We start from the raw sequence: 11391 nt of genomic DNA, 5'->3' as shown, positions 1-11391 counted from the left end.
AGAATTACGCACACAAGGACTCTACCAGTAACATTCTGCTAACATAATTCCCATTGTAAAGACCACCTGGCTGTTCCCACACACTGGAAAGCTCTTGGTCCTAGATCTTACCAAGTAACCTTCCTTCTGGCATTCAGCTTCCTGTGTAGATTTCACCTCCCCTGAGAGGCCCCCATGGGCTGTCCTCTTAATAGCAGCTTAAAACTAGAGATCCTCTTTATCTTTTTTTCCCATTGTGTTGTTCCAAAATCCAATACTGTATGAAATTCTCTTGCTGACTTGCTCCAGTTTGACTTACCTGACTCCACTGTGGTGGGATGTGAACACCACTAGAGGATGGTGCTGTCTTGGGTTCCACAGTCTCCAGCCTTGCTTACGGGCATACAATTCCGTATTCTATCACATCTAAGATGACCTGAATTGTGAGATGCAGCACCATTACTGCGTGTGACATTAAGGGAAAAAAACGGATGCTGCTAATTAAACTCCAACTGACAATGACGAAGAAACATAACCCAATCTTAGAGATGTTAAATAACAAGAAAAAAATGTGTCTTATATTCAGTGAAATATGGTAGAGGTTTCAATAATAATAACCTCCACACAGGGTTCTGTTCCTGAAAAAATCACTCAACCCCTGTGAAGACCAATGTGGAAGTTGTTGTGCTGCCCCTGAGCACAGTTCAAAGAGTGTGAGTAGAGGGGAGAGTAGGGTAGGTGTCAGGAGGCCCTACAGGTGGGGCCGATGCATCTGCAGCAGGGAACATTCTGGCTGTTTTTGAGACTCATGTTGATGTCACAGAACTTCAGAACCCTGGCATGCCCTAGATCACCTAAACGTCCCACAGCCTATTGAATCTCACAAAATATGTTTGGATAGCACCTCCCAGCCTACAACACACTTTCACAGGGATTCTCAAACTTCCTCCCTCCTTATGTCCTTTTAGGGCAAGGGGTGAGGGAACTCTGTTTCAAGGAAGTTAAATCACTTGCCTAAGGTCATGTAGATCATTAGTGGCATAGCCAACACCTGAGCAAGTTCTCCTAATGCCATGTCAGGCCTCTTGCCAAAGACTCCATTGACTCTAGTGCCTACCCCATGCTCATCACAGAGGTCACATTGGAACCATTGTTAAACAATCTAATGAGAATGACTTTATTCAGCTGGTGAACATTTTGGAAGGATCCAGAAAAATATGAACAAGTGCTTGGGTGCTCTCAAGGGAATTGTCTAACATCTTGGCTCCTGACTCATCCTTAGAAGTCTTTCAACCACCTTGTGCCCATTTCAAGCCCAAGGGCTCGTTAATGTAAATGAGTTACTGAGCAGGTGGGAGAAAAAATCTGGGCCCCTTTGAGGGGGTGTATTTTGGAGCAGTTTGCTGTTTTCTTAACGCTTGGGGAAGAGTAAGCAGTAATCAATAGTGAAATCTGCCTGAATCTCAGAGGCTCGATGAAGGTGCTTTTGAAGCACATCACAGAGCTTGATTTTCTGTTATTTAATGCCAAAAGTTATTACCTCAGCAGCAGTGCAATGTCTAATTTATACCAAATTGTTAGCTAAAATCTATTAAAGTTTATTAGCACCATCTCGGAATACAGTAACATCTCACTGCTTCGGCTCCTGTTTAAATTGACCAGCTGGTTTAACTCTATTAGCTTTGAGGCTGAGATAAACTGGAGTCCGCAGGAGCTGTCCACGGCACTGGGGGGAATGAATACAGATGAAACTCAGGGTATTTGGGGTGTTAGCTGCTACCAAATTACTGCAGGCTTCCTCTCTCTTGATGCAGCCTAGAATAACAGAATAACCCTGTTATTCTATTACCTGCTGAATAGAGAGCTGTCCTCAGAATTCAGAAAGCAGCTATCAATGGGCTGGAACTTTCAGCAGACAAGGAGGCATTTCTGGAATTGTGAAGCTGATGGCCTACCACCGGAACCTGGGGCAATTTAGGTCTGAAAGTAAAAAGGGACATTTTTGAGAAAAAGTTGTGTTCTTATTCCCCAGGCTGGAGTGCAATGGCATGATCTTGGCTCACTGCAATCTCTGCCTCCCAGGTTCACGTGATTTTCCTGCCTGAGGCTCCTGAGTAGCGGAGATTACAGGCATGCGCCACTACACCCGGCTAATTTTGTATTTTTAGTAAAGATGGGGGTTGCCATGTTCGTCAGACTGGTCTCAAACTTCTAACCTCAGGTGATCTCTCTCCTCGGCCTCCCAAATTGCTGGGATTACAGGCTTGAGCCATCATACTTGGCCAAGAAAGAGATTTTTTAAGACATTCCCCAGATTGCCAGCAAACTCATGACTTCTAGAGGGCATTTCCAGTTGGATGGAGGGAGGACTAAAGATCTAACATTACCAATAGAGAGATATTCTGATCCTAGGTCCATCCTATCTGTCCCCAGGGTAAGGACCCCAAGGAAACCAGACCACACCTATATGGAAGCATTTAGGTAGAGGCTGAATGACCCTCTACAATGATACACAATGTTCCATTGTTTTGGACAGCCTGAAGCAGTGGGCATATTGGCCTTAAAAGTCACCCAGATCTGGTGAGAGAGCCAACCTCATTGCCTATTGGCTGAACAGTCTTGAAAAAGCAACCTGACATTTTTGGTCCCAGTTTCCTCTCCAGGAAAAATGGCTTTTTGTGACAGAGTATCACACATGAAGCATCTAGCAAAGCCTCAAGCACAGGGTAAATATGTAATCAGCATTAGTTTCCTTATCTTTACCTCTCTTGGCATTTTACAGACATTGAGTTAATTATATTTTCATTTTGCTCTATGCTTCTTTTAAGCTCCCTCATGCTCATTATCTCAAGTCTGAAAAGAACTCAAAGAAGTGGGTGGAGTGGGAATTTATAGCCTTGTTTTACATGTTAGGAAATCCTTGATTTAGAGAGGTTAAGAAACCCACCCAATGTCACACTATTGCTGTAGCATGAGGTAAGAAGCTGAGTTCCTAAATTCCGCTCCAGCTCACCACATGGCCATGATGCCACGAGTTCTATAAGGAAGGTGGACTTCAAGAAAGCAACTAGAACATTAAGCCCCAACGTTAGGGCCAGAGCTGCGTTGTCTCAGTGGTAGCAGAAGCAAAATTCGCAATCCTAGTGCTTGATACATAGAAGGTGCTCATCATGTGTGCCCCAAATGAATGCACTGATGAATCAAGCTAAACTCACTCCATCAGGATCTCCAGAATAGAAGTAGAAAGGAGCTATGTTAAATAAGAGATAAAGTGCAAAGATGGTGGAAAGACTTAGAGCTGCTAAGTACTTGACATGATCCTTCAGTGAATACATGTAAAATGAGTGCTCCCCAGACCATGCCTGGCGGGAGAGAAAGGCTCCTGGGGCACTGGACTGTTAGTGCCCAAGGGGTGGAGCTCTCCAGGCAGTTAGCCTGATTCCCCGCATGTTCTGCCTGGCTATTGTTACCAAATCTCCAGCACTTGACTCTCTTTGAGACCCCTTGAACTTTTTTCAGTACACTCTGTATTCCTGGTACCAAGCATGGGGCCCAACTACATAACTGGCTTTTCTGTATTAAATAAATGAGATCAAGTAAAGCAGATGATGTTAGCTCCACTTTATAGCTAAGGAAAATAAAGTCCAGAAAATGAGCCCAGTGGAAAGAGGGCTGTCATTCCTTCAGTAATTCAATATAGATTCCATGCCTGCACTGTCCTAGGTGTCAGGGGATTCCATGATAAAAGAGCAGTGTTGCTGCCCTCAAGGAGCTGATGTTCTAGTGGAGGAAGACAGACCCAAAGAGGAATGTATGCTCACATCACACAGCTAAACTGTGGATGAAGTTCAACAAAAGATGGATCCGGAGAACAAGGTGTGGGGGTAAATTTAACCAAGATAGGGTAATCAGAGAATCCTGATCTGAAAAGGTAGGATTTAAGATATGCTCTAAAGGATTATTAGAAACCAGGAAGAGAGGAGTTGACTGGTAGAGATAGAGAGTGTTTCAGGGAGAGCAACAAGCCCATTCAAAAACCTCATTCAAAGGAGAGCTGGGCAATTTAAAGAACTGAAATGAAACTCTAGGGCTGGGCATGGAGAATGTGAAGAAGTGAGGTGGGGGGTGGATCTGGAGAGGTAGGTGGGACTGGATTCCATATACCTTGGTAGGTCATAGATTTTATTATAAATAAAACTGGAACCTCAATGGAAGAGTATTAAACGAGGAAGTGACATGTCTAATTTATAATTTAAGATTACTTTCTGCTGTAGGGTGAAAATGGGGGGGGTGACAAACGGACATACAGTATGTTAGGTCATGGACTTTACTGTAGATAAAATTGGAACTTCAGTGGAGAGGTGTAAAACAAGAAAGTTACCTGATTAATGCACAATTTAAGAAGATCGCCCTCTGTTCTAGTGTGAGAAATGGATGGGGGAGGGGGCCAAGCATGGAAGCAGGTTGATGAGTTGGGAGGCCATTTCAGTTGGAGCAAGAGATGATGGTGGCTTGTCTTGGACTGGTAGAGACCTAATAGGAGGCTTTACTGCAGTCAGAGAGTAGGTAAGGCTTCAACTAGAACCAGAGGCCAGGTCTCCTGATTGTTCAACTGGATCCTTTAAACTGTCCATGCTCTGATGGTGCATGGGACAAAGGAAGATGACTGGTGGGGAAATAAGAAGGTCATTAAGAGAATACATCTAGAACACCGCACCCAAACTAGAGGCCTCAGCCCCTGAGGGTCCACACACATTCTCTCCAAAATAAATTTTCATTGTCACATGAAATGTCAGCGACAAGCGAGAGGAAATCAGTAGGAGCATGTTATAGATTATTTGCATGACCACCTTCTCATTGAGTTCAGCCATGTGACTTCAGAAAAGACATTGCTTTTATAATTTTGCCTTCCTGTAGGCTCCTAATACTACTACTTATGTTCTCTGCAGAAACGAACAGAGAATGATCCCGTGCAAAAACTCATAGGAAATGATTAATTCATGCCAAGCGATGAGAACTAGAGAAGAGAGATGAGAGCATTGTTCGTACACGAAGGCCTAGATCTCCTACCCCAGGAGAACTTGCACCAAAGTACAAAAGTCATGTTTAAAGAGAAGAGGCCATTTCAGCCAGACAACATGATTCATCATTTTATTTAATATTGTTAATTTGAATTTTATTAGATGTGCAATGATGCTTGTACCTAACTTGTTTTGGTTTCATAATTGACTAAAATAATAAGCACAAAGAATTTCTGTCTGACTTTATGTTTGTATATTAACATTTTAATAAAAGTCTTTTATATCCTCATTGGGATCCATGATAATTATTTTCCTCTTAAAAGGGTCTCTATATAACTCAAGTTTGATAAACCCTAGTCTCCATGAAATAAAAATCAAACAATGAGCTGCCCAATTCTAGACCACATGAATTTGCTTTTTAGTGGTGATAGGGAGGAAGAAGGAGTGCCAGGAAGAGGAATCATTGGTTCTTCCTGGAACAACTCCCAGAAGGTACAAAATCTGCTAAAAGTTAAGTTTAAAATAATGGGCTTAAATTATGTTAATTTATTAGTGGATTCTACTATTACAGTGGGGTATAGTTTCTAATTCCTAAAATAAAAAGCAAGTTGTCATTTTCAGAATCCCATAGGAAGATGCTCAATGAGTTCAACACATCACGTTCTCCTTCTAACACTGGAATGATTGTGGATTCTTGGGTCTGGTTCCTGACAAAGCAGTTAGCTTGGAGGCAAGTGCCATGCCCTGTGGAAACTAGGTTCCTATTTCCCTTTTAAGCCTCACATGGAATGGAACTGTGCGTGAACTCACCAGGACTCTTTAATTTTTTTCTTCTCCTTCTTTTGGTTGTCTGCTTTATGGTGGAATTCTAAGATAAATGGGCCTATCATGTAAATAAACCATGCACATAAGCAGCAGAACTCTGAAGCTATTGTACAGTGGGATGTTGACTTTTGGTGAAAAAGAGGAGGTCAAAAACAGTGGGTGTTATTTTCTATGTGGCACTCAAAGTATTCAAGGTAAGCTTGAAGATCCCAGGGTGAATAATTGTAAAAGGAGGCAAAGATAATTTTTGCCCAAGACTTGCACTGATGGAAAGTACCATTCATCAGCTCTCTGATTATGCACATAAAAATCCCAACACCTAAAATACAGAGGTGGAACATCAGAGGACCCAGACCAGGAAAGTAAGCTTGGACAGAAAGAACAGGTGACTGCTGATATCTTGACAATGCCTCTGTTCACTCAACTCCAGGATGGAATGGTCCATCCAAAATTCAAGAGAGAATGAAAGCCAGGTGTGATAGCCCAGAGAAGGTGGGCTACTAAATTAGATCTCTGTTCTGTGCATCTGACTGACCTCTGTCACTTGTCATTCCCAAGGCACACAGAGCACATTCCTGCCCCATTGTTTTTTAGGTAAACATTAAACAGTATTGCACATGGAAAGAAGCCAATGTGTTTGCTAATTCAGCAGCAGCGGCAAACCTGAGTGTTTCCGTGCAATGCAAATTACTTTGGCTTCCACACGGCTCCTCTCTCTTCAAGTGCGATGGTAAATAGCCTTCCTTGGGATTACTATCAAGTATTCATTTTAACAGCATTAATTTACAACGTGTTATCCCACTTTACATTGTGCTACATGACTTATTCACAGAGCCAGCCCTTCGGTGCCTGATGTTGATTCATTCTAATCACCGCACTTGCCTACAATTTTTAGGTTAATGGGACCTGGATTGGAAAAGGATTGTTTGCGTGGGAATCATTCATGGCAAAGGCAGTGACACCTTTTCAAAAACCTGTGTTTTTCTGGCAGAGTAGGGGAGGGAGGTGGCCACTGAAGAAGCTGAGTCAAATCAATCTCCTCACCTGAGGACTTCCTAAGACCAGCGCACTGAGGGACCAACCGCAGCAACAACAATAATGCTAATGCTCCCTTATGGTAAGTTACACTTTCCATGTTCCATCTAATCTATTATTCTCACAATAACCCTGTAAGGTAAATACAGTCAGTGATTTAAGAGTATGGGTTCTGCAGACTTCTGCTTGGGTAAAAACTTGATCTACCACTTTCTAGCCAAGTGATCTTGGGCAAGTGACTTAATCTTTCTTTCCCTCTATTTTGTCATCTTAAAAAAAAATGATACGTAACAGTTGTACATATTTTGAGGGTACATGTGATATTTTGACACCTGTTTACAATGCAGAATGATCAAATCGGAATAATTGGGATATTCATTACCTCAAACATTTAATATTTGTGTTGGAAATAGTACAATTTTTCACTTCTACCTATTTTGAGATATGCAATAAATTATTATTAACTATAATTACTCTTCTATAGAATACTAGATATATTATATCAGTAATATATGGTATATTAATGCTATAATACTAGAACTTATTCCTTCTATTTAACTGTATGTTTGTATTTGTTAACCAATTCTCATTCACCCTCCACACTACCCTTCTCTGCCTCTGATAACCATCACTCTACCCTCTACCACTGTGAGATCCACTTTTTCAGCTCCCACAAACAAATGAAAACATACAACAATTGTCTTTCTTATTTCACTTAACACAATGACATCTAATTTTATCCATGCTGCTGCAAATGACAAGCGTCCATTCTATTTTATGGCCAAATAGTATTCCATTGTGTTTGTATGTAACATTTTCTGTGTCCATTCATCCACTCATGAGCACTTAGATTGATTCCCTATCTTGGCTCTTGTAAATAGGGCTTCAGAGAACATGGGAGTGCAGATACTTCATCTTTAAAATGGGGATAGCAATCATAGTTATGACATAGGGTTGTTGGCAAGTAAGTGAGTTGTTACAGTAAAGCAGGTAGAACAGAAACTGGCACATGGATTAGAATCGTTCATAAATGGTCCTGTTCCTCTTCTTTCCTGCCCAGGACAGGACTGCAGTTCTCTGCTCGGCTATGATCATGTGACTTGCCTTGGCCAATGAAAGAGGAAGAGCATATAGCACTGCTGAATGGAAGCAAGTGGCCCCTTCCCCTGCTGCAGAGATGGTAGACAAGCATGCCATGCTGGAGCAAGGAGACATGGAGTCCAGCAGAAAGGAGACATGGAACAGAGCTCCCGGCCCAATCAAGATGTAACATGAGTGGGAAATAAATTAACGCTTTGTTGTTAGAAGCTTTTTTTTTTCAACCGAAGTATTACTCAACTTCCCCTGACCAATGCAGAAAGTCACCTATCAATGTTAAGTATCATTAAAGTTAATTTAGAAGAATCATTTAGATTCTTCTAAAGCTCAGAGTAATGGTTTCAACATTGCACAGCCATTATGTGATTGAAGTATAATGAAGGCCCAGGTTTTAAAGTGGGCACCAAGGGGAATATAGCATAAATAGAAATTTTCTGCACTTGCTATACAAGTACAAAGAATAGGCCCCTCTACTTCCTAGCTGTGCCTCAATTTTCTGATCAGTTAAATGAGACTAATAAAAGAGCAGCTAGAACAAGGTATGGAGAAGGGATTACATGAGATAATACATGTAAATTGCTCATAAGATTATCTAGAACAAACCAAATATTAAAAACTGTTAGTTACTATTGCTATTAAATAACAATTGCTATTATAATCCTAATGTCACCTGTTTCTCATCAGTCTGTATATACAAGCAATTACATTTACATAAATATGTAAAGTAATAAAGCCAATCCGTAGACTCCTAATTGCCTTCCTGCTTAGTGCTTCCTCATCCTGGAATTTAATTCCCATCTCTGCTTCCACGTGGCCAGTTTCTCCTACTATGAAACATCTTCCTTACCAAGAAGTCTTTCCTGCTGACTTTCACCCAAGACTGTTACATGCTCCCATAGAACCTGACACCACATGTGCATAGGATGTGTCCTGGGTCATTTTACCTTTGGTCAAAGTCTATCTTCCCAACTAGATTGGAAGCTCCATGAGGGAATATACCTGTCATGTTTACAATGGTAGGAGCTCTCTATTTATTCATAAGAAAGAATAAATAGACACATGGGCAGATGCTATTGGCAGCCATCTACAGAATAAACACCTCTAGCAACAAACATGTCAAATGGTGCTCAGTTTCACTAACATTAAAGAAAGGTGCAAAACAATATGATACTATTTTCACTACACAGATGGGCTAAAAACCAAAAACCAACATCGATAACATTAAGTGCAGGAAAGAGGAGGGAGAGGAGAGCAGATTCATCCTGTATTAAAACATGGGTACAAGCCGCGCGTGGTGGCTCAAGCCTGTAATCCCAGCACTTTGGGAGGCTGAGGCGGGTGGATCACGAGGTCAGGAGATCGAGACCATCCTGGTCAACACGGTGAAACCCCCGTCTCTACTAAAAATACAAAAAATTAGCTGTGCATGCCTGTAATCCCACCTACTCAGGAGGTTGAGGCAGGAGAATTGCCTGAACCCAGGAGGCAGAGGTTGCGGTGAGCCGAGATCGCGCCATTGCACTCCAGCCTGGGTAGCAAGAGCAAAACTCCGTCTCAAAAAAAAAAAAAAAAGAAAAAAAAATGGGTACAATATTGTGGAGGTAATTCAACAATATCTATTAAAATCTTACAGAAATAGACCTCATAATTCATTTCTGGGATTCTACTCTACAAACAATAGCATGACTATGTAAAGATAAATATGCAAGTGTTTTTATTATGGTATTTTTTTGTAACAATAAATAAAATTGAAACCATTTAGAATGTCCATCTTTGGGGAATTAGTAAGAAAGCATGGTATCAGGTAAGAAGAGTGAAAGAGTGAACACAAGGAGAATGTAGCAGGTAGAGGAAGAGTGAGCATAAGAATGCCCTAAGGCAAGGTGGCTGTGTGGTCCTACAGACTCAAAAAAAAAAAAAAATCATAAAATGGACCATAAGACTATATGTCTTGTAGGATACAGGTGACACATTTATAAAATTGGCTCCAATCCCCATGGATCAAAACTTTACCCCAGTGGGGCTTTCCTACCCACTCCCATGTCTGTTATCCATCCGTTCACCAACACCACTGATGCCATGGTATGCATAAGAGTTACATGACTAAATTCTCATAGAGAACTGGCAACCATAGCAGCAGCTGGAATATTGTCCAAGTGAGACCTTGAGAATCTGAAGAGGTGCATTTGAGATGTCTCATGCATAGAGACCCAGGGAGGTATGTATGTACATACAAGGGGTATAGGCTTCTTCCATGTTACAGCCTGACCATCTTCACCCACGGCTTCTATGCCATGGAAGGGAAGATGGAGAAAAAAAAAAGCCAGGTCTGCAGGTAGCATATGTCATTTCTACCCACATTCCACTGACCAGATCTTGTCACACACACCTCCATCCTTCATCAAAAGGAATTCCTCCATCAAAAGGAATGTCTTTAAAAACATACCCTTCCTAAGGGCCCAAAAGAAAAAAATTATTTGGTGAAAAGATAACCTTGTTTCTTCCACTGGCTACCCTGGCAATCTCTCATAGCTGTTGAGGGCTCTGAGATCATGTACGTTCCAAGAACTGGATGTTCTAGGCACGTAGAGGGCAGTTGACAAATGCCTCTAATTAACATTCTGCAAAATGAAAATTATATGTGGTTCTAAAAGGTATTTCTCTATAAGAAAGCTGGAAAAATGACCTTGGCTAGCAGAGATCTCACTCAAAAGTAGAAGGATTGGTGCTAATTGTGCTCATATAATGGACTTACGGTTACACACTCTATTGTCTGGCAATCACGAAATGAAACTGCCAAGCACGACTTGGGCAGAGTGTTACACACAGGAAACCAGTTCCCTTGCTACCAAGTTAGGCCACTGCTGTGGACCTGTACAGGCAGGTCACATTGTTATTGGATGTCTCTCCCAGCAAGTGGGCAATTACTGATCAGATGAAACAACTTTACTCAGGGGTTCAGGAAAGGAGTGCTCACCTTTATGCTCTGCCTGGAATTGTCTTACCTTGTAGCTTCACAAGGATAGGGTAATCTTTACTTATGCCATTGCTTAAAGCTGGGGAAACAGGATACGTGTTTGGTATCTTGACTCTGCTTGGCATCTGTGATTGTTAATTTTAGGTCCCAGTTTGACTGGATTAAGGTATACCCAGATAGCTGGTAAAGCGTTATTTCTGGGTGTGTCTGCAGGGGTGTTTCCAGAAGAGACTGGCATTTGAATCAGTGGACTGAATAAGGAAAATCCACTCTCATCCTATGTGAGTGGGCGCCATCTAATGAGCTGGGGGCCTGGACAGAACAAAAAAGCAGAGGAAAGGTGAATGTTCTCTTCTGGAGTCAGGATAGCCTTCTACTCCTGTCCTTGGACATCAGAGCTTCAGGTTCTCTGGCCTTTGGATTCTGAAGCTGGCACTGGCTCCCTCATTCTCCAGA

The 11391-nt window shown here is 41.7% G+C and overlaps 1 long non-coding RNA gene across 1 annotated transcript; it reads left to right on the top strand.

Annotated features, from left to right (window-relative positions):
• The first annotated feature begins 854 nt into the window (after positions 1-854).
• Positions 855-5289, top strand: LOC141581520 (uncharacterized). Its single transcript, XR_012514227.1, has 3 exons — positions 855-1330; positions 2631-2705; positions 4929-5289. It is a non-coding gene; the product is annotated as an uncharacterized LOC141581520 (long non-coding RNA).
• The last annotated feature ends 6102 nt before the right edge of the window (positions 5290-11391 follow it).

This window comes from Saimiri boliviensis, chromosome 1 (assembly GCF_048565385.1).
Source record: "Saimiri boliviensis isolate mSaiBol1 chromosome 1, mSaiBol1.pri, whole genome shotgun sequence".
Classification (NCBI taxonomy): Eukaryota; Metazoa; Chordata; class Mammalia; order Primates; family Cebidae; genus Saimiri; species Saimiri boliviensis.
This window is presented reverse-complemented; position numbering and strand designations above follow the sequence as displayed.